Genomic DNA, 6,000 nt, shown 5'->3' with positions numbered 1-6,000 from the left:
GGTGAGGTACCGTCTGAATACAATAGATAAAGCCAGAGACTTTTATTATGGAATACTCAAGAAAAATGCAACCCCCCCACTTACATCTACACCAACACCAGTAGATTTGGATGTCTTAGAGCAGAGGATGTTTGAGAAAGAGACAGAAGAACAAAGAAAGCAGACACAAAAAGAGAAGGAGGTGCAGGGTGCTGTAGGTGGATCTCGAGTGGACCCCTCCGGATCTCTGTTGAGCTCCTTCTTGGAAGAAGGACCGTCTAAAACTCTCATTGAAATGCCGATACTTAAACCTGTCGAACAACGTATTACTAGATCCACGACTAGACAAATGCTAGAATCTCACAAGCGTGTGGACCCCCAAATACAATGTGCTAAGAAAGAAGTTAATAAGCAAACCGGAGCCATGGGAGGAGCAGGGCCGAAGATTAGTCTTGTGGAGAGAGACCTTCAGCAAATGCTTTCAATGCTCCAGACCAGATCCAAAGATGCTTAAGCTATTATCTTGGAACGTGAATGGAATGAACTCCCCACAAAAAAGGAAAAAAAAATATTTTATTATTTGAAGCAATTTAATAATGATGTTGTTTGCCTTCAAGAGACTCATATTAGGTTGCAAGACCAGAAGTATTTAGTGAATTCAAAATTGGGAACATCTTATGCTGCCTCTGATTTGGTAAAGAAAAATGGTGTGGTGATATATATAAATAAAAGATTTTCGACCAAAGTTATAGAGGCGGATGACACTGGTATATATATAGCAATTGAACTTGATACAGACTTTGGTACCATTTTGGTGCTAGGAATATATGCACCAAACCAACGCCAAGAAAACTTTTATAAGATGCTCCATTTAAAAATCTTAGACTGGAACTTTAAGAGTATTCTAATAATGGGAGATTGGAATGGAGTGATTTCTCCAAGGATAGATAAGAGTACAAAGACTAAACTCACTACCAAATTACCAAAGGCTTTTTTTGACTTACAAGATGACCTGAAATTAAAAGATGTTTGGAGGACACAACATCCAAATGAGATGGATTTTTCTTTCGATTCAGATAGACATAAATCCTTTTCAAGGATTGATTTCTTTTTGTTAACACCGGATCTACTTCCTAAAGCTAAGAAATCCAAGATATTCTCCAGGACACTTACCGATCATAGCCCGGTGTGGTTACAAATTGAGTTAGGGAAGAGGCCAAGAAGGTCTTGGAGAGTAAATGAAAATTTATTTAGATACGAAAAAAATGTTGATGAACTTAAAAAACACATGAAGGAATTTTTCAGTTTTAACATGAATAAGGGTACTCCCATTGAAACAGTTTGGGATGCAAGTAAAGCTTACATGCGTGGGGTCCTGATACATATGAACTTTAAACATAAACAAATTAGAAAGAAAGGGAGAATGGAATTGGAAGATGAAATAAAAAGCAAGGAACAGCTGCTTATAGCAAACACGAACGACCAGGCGCTCCAGATGGCGCTAAAGCTGTTGAAAGATCAATTTCAAATGCTTATAGCAGAACAAACAGCAACTAACTTACAATTTGCTAAACATAACACCTTTGCTAACGCTAATAAACCTGGTAGGTGGTTGGCTTATACTTTGAGAAGGAATACGAATGACAGAAATATTGATAGAATTGAGTATGGAGGGAAGACGGTATATCAACAAGATTTGATTAAAAAATCATTTGTGGACTATTATGCTAAGCTATATGTACAGGATAATATACAGAACAAGTCAATAGATGATTTTTTGGAAGGAAAAAGGGTTGCTAAAATTTCTATGCTTCAAAAGGCAAATCTGGAACGTCTGATAACTGCTGATGAGATCACTTTAGTTATAAATCAACTTAAATTAGCTAAGGCTCCAGGGACTGACGGTTTGACTGCAATGTACTATAAAACTTTACAACTGGAAATGATTGAATATCTTACACAACTATTTTGTAATATACAACAAGGAGGTAAAATACCCTCCTCATGGAAAGCGGCTTTTATCTCATTGATACCTAAAGACAAAGAGGGCCCTAAGAAACCAGAGGATTACAGGCCGATATCTCTTCTGAACACAGATTATAAAATATTTGCTAAGGTACTAGCCAACAGATTGATGCCGGTTATTCAAGAGATTATTCATCATGACCATGCAGGATTTATTGAAGGCAGACATATGAAGGAGAATGTAAGGCAACTCATAGATTTAATTGACTATCTTGATAAGAATAAGCAGATCTCTGCAGTGCTGGTCTTCTTCGATACAGAGAAGGCCTTCTATCGAGTGAATTGGAATTTTCTAACCAAGACTTTGGAAAAGATGGATATGGGACCACGATTTCGGCAAGCGATTGGAGCAATTTATCAGCAACAAAATGCACAACTTATTATTAATGGAAATTTGTCAACAACTTTCGAGATACTAAAAGGCACAAGACAAGGTTGCCCATTATCCCCATTGTTATTTTTTTTAACTTTGGAAGTCTTGTTGAACGCAATTCGGGACTCAAAATCCTTAGATGGCATAGCTATCAGGCAAAAGGAATACAGAACTAGAGCATTTGCCGATGATCTGGTTGTTACCCATTCACATCCTTTGAAATCAATAATCCAGATGAAAAATATCATAGTAGAATTTGGCATGGTGTCTGGGTTTAGACTAAATCAAAACAAAACGAAAATGATGGTTAAAAACATGACAGAGACTCAAAGAAAGAGACTTGTAAGTTTAGCAGGTTTTGAAATAGTTTCCAAAGTCAAATATTTAGGAATACAAATAACAGAATCAAACACAAAACTTTTTTAAAATAACTATGAAGTGTTGTGGCAAAAGATACAGAAAGATCTTGAAGTGTGGAAAAAGTTACAATTGTCTTTGCTTGGAAGGATCTCAGCAATTAAAATGAACATTCTACCTAGATTTATCTTTTTATTCCAGATGATATTCACCATGCTTAAATCAGATAAAACTTTGTTAAACTGGCAAACAACATTAAATAAATTTGTTTGGAAGGAGAAAAAACCGAGAGTAAAGATGAAGATTATGCAAGATACTCGTGAAAGAGGCGGCCTTAGACTCCCAAACCTTCGATTGTACTATGAAGCTGCGGTACTAACGCACGTAGCAGATTGGTTTGGGAAAACAAAAATGGATTTGCTGAATATAGAAGGCCATGATCTTGTTCTGGGATGGCATGCATATCTTTTCTATGAAGATAGGGTGGATAAAGTGTTTAATAATCATGTTCTTCGAAGTGCCTTGATGAGAATATGGAAGAAGCACCGGCCCAATTGGGATTATAAAATACCGCTTTGGTTGGATCTTGCAGACACCATGGGGATTATGAATATTAAGTCACTCGGGGGTTGTTTATATAAAGATGTGCTTATCGCTGATGGGGACGAATGGAAGTTAAAAACTTTGGAACAGTTGTTGGAAGAAGGAATTACTTTAAATTGGTTACATTATATAGAGCTACAGAAGAGATGGGAAGAAGATCGTAGGGTCGGTTTTATGGATAAAGAAGTGGAACTGATTAAGCAGATAAAAGAGACTGGCCCAAAACAAGTTAAAAGAATATATAATGTACTGTTAGAAAGAGATTCAGAAAGTGAATTGGTTAAGGATTGTATGATTAAATGGGCTCAGAATTTTGGTGAAGTGGTTATGTTGGAAACCTGGGAAAAAATATGGGTTCAGAATGTTAAATTTACACAGTCACAGAATTTAAGGGAGAACTTTTATAAAATGTTTTACAGATGGTATTTAGATCCTAAAAAATTATCATGCATGTACCCAAATGTTCAACCAAAATGTTGGAGATGTGGGTGCCTAGATGCTACCTTTTTTCATGTATGGTGGACTTGTAACAAGGTTAAAACTTTTTGGATAAAAATATGGTGGGTTATGCAGAATGTATTTAAGAAAAGAATACAATTCACTCCGCAAATGTTTTTATTGGGTATAGCTAAGGATTTTACCAAAGGGGAAACAAAATTGGTCTTGCATATGGTCACAGCAGCTAGGTTGTTGATTGCGCAACATTGGAAGAAAGATTTTTTACCGACAATTGGTCAATGGACTCAGAAGGTGGCGGGGTTCGCTGAAATGGCAAAAATCTCAGCTTTCTTAAAAGGTCAGAAGCAGGAGAATTATACACAGGAGTGGGTAAAATGGATTGATTACATATAGAATAAATACCAGACTAGCAAGTACTATGTAGCCTTTAGGTAAGAATGTTTAGATTGATAGATGATCAGAGTAAATAATATATGGGATGCTTGGAATTGTTAGAGTGGTATACAGCGGAAGTCAGGGGGGTGGGTTTGAGTGGGAGGTGGGGGAGGGTTAGAGTGGAGGGCGGGGCAATATATATGTATAAATAAACTAGAAGATGGGATTATTGAAATATTGTTATTTTAGGAGAAATTTATATTATGAGTTATATATGTTAAATTAGCTTAGAAGATGGGATTAATGTGCTATTGTTACTCTAAGAGAAATTTATATTGTGATTGTTGGGAGGAGAGGGGGTACAATATGTGAACGAGTAATTTACTTTAAGACGGGGGGAGGGGAGGGGGCAAAGTATTTGGTATAATATTTGAATGAGAATTTTTGCGGGGGGGATTGGGGGGGCATAGCATCTGTATGAGATTTACATTGTATGGCGGGGGTGTGTGAAAAGGGGGAAAATTTGTTTGTATAAAACTCTTTTAATAAAAAAAAGAAAAGAAAGAAAAGGATTTAGATCTTAATGCAGGAAGAATACAATTGATTTCATACATATGTTTTACAGAGGTATATGTTTTGCAAATGTTTAACAATTAAATGCTTAAAAGGAAAATACTTTTATAACAGCATAATGTATTTCTACAATAGAAGCAAATGTTTATAGAATGATAAGTTTCCCTTCATTATATTTTAATTTTGAATTCCTATATAGTTCTTATCTCTGTCTCCTTGGCATTAAGGAATGTTTCCTTAACTGGGCCTCTTTCTAACAGTATACTTTCAGCATGTCTTTCTTAAAGCAGAATAATGTTTATATGCATTTCTAACCTATATACTTATGATGAAAGAAATGTCCTTCTGGGTTCGGCTCCAAGTGGGGAAAAAGACACTGGAGACATGGAGGCTGCTTGGAAAGATGGTTTTAATGGTGGACAGGACCACATGGCCTGAGTCCTGAACAGAAAAGGTGATCACATGCTTCACTGTTGATGGAGAAGAAGAGAAGGGCCGATGGAGGGGCTTGCTAGGCTTTTTATAACCTGTTCAGTCCCACCTCTCTGTTTCCTGTTCCTGTGTCAGAAATGTATTCTGATTGGTTGTCAGACTCACATGGGCCCATGCAGGGGCAGCTCTCTAGGCTGAGTCCAGGTTTGGTTGAATTCTCAGAGTTCTCAGATGCCATGTGGTCAGTTGAATAAAGGCTTATATTATCATGCCTTCATTCCCATCCCCGTGGAGCTGAAGGGGAGAACTCTTTATTATGTAAAGGGACTGGCTTGGCCTTCTTAATGGCCCATTGACAAAGTGGGTGGAGGCAGGAAGCTACAGGGAGCTATTCTCAATATAAAACATGTTTCTTCCTTTTCACATCCAGGGAAATATAATATTCTGCCTTTTCAATATTTCCTAGGATATTGCATTTTTCTGGGAGAGGGCTGGGTGATAACTTTCCACAGTAATTTTATCTTTTCCTACACTTACATACTATTTTATTTTTTAATTTTCTTATTTCCTACACCACCTCTCCTGATCCACAGGAGCAGAGTCTTTCAGTCAATGATAGCTTTTTATACTTGCCGTGCAGGACAGCCAATATAAGCACATGGTACCATGCAAGCGAAAATGCTTTCTGGTGGTTCACCGTCGCCAACTGGCTAAGATAACTGGCAGGAGTAACAACATATCTAATAGCGTCTGAAGCCAGAAACAATGGAGCTTTCCCTAAGTCTGCTTGCCTCTCAATGTCCTCTATCCTTTGGCACAAGGTT

The sequence above is a fragment of the Natrix helvetica genome (assembly GCF_964273705.1).
Source record: "Natrix helvetica genome assembly, chromosome: W".
NCBI lineage: Eukaryota > Metazoa > Chordata > Lepidosauria > Squamata > Natricidae > Natrix > Natrix helvetica.
This window is presented reverse-complemented; position numbering follows the sequence as displayed.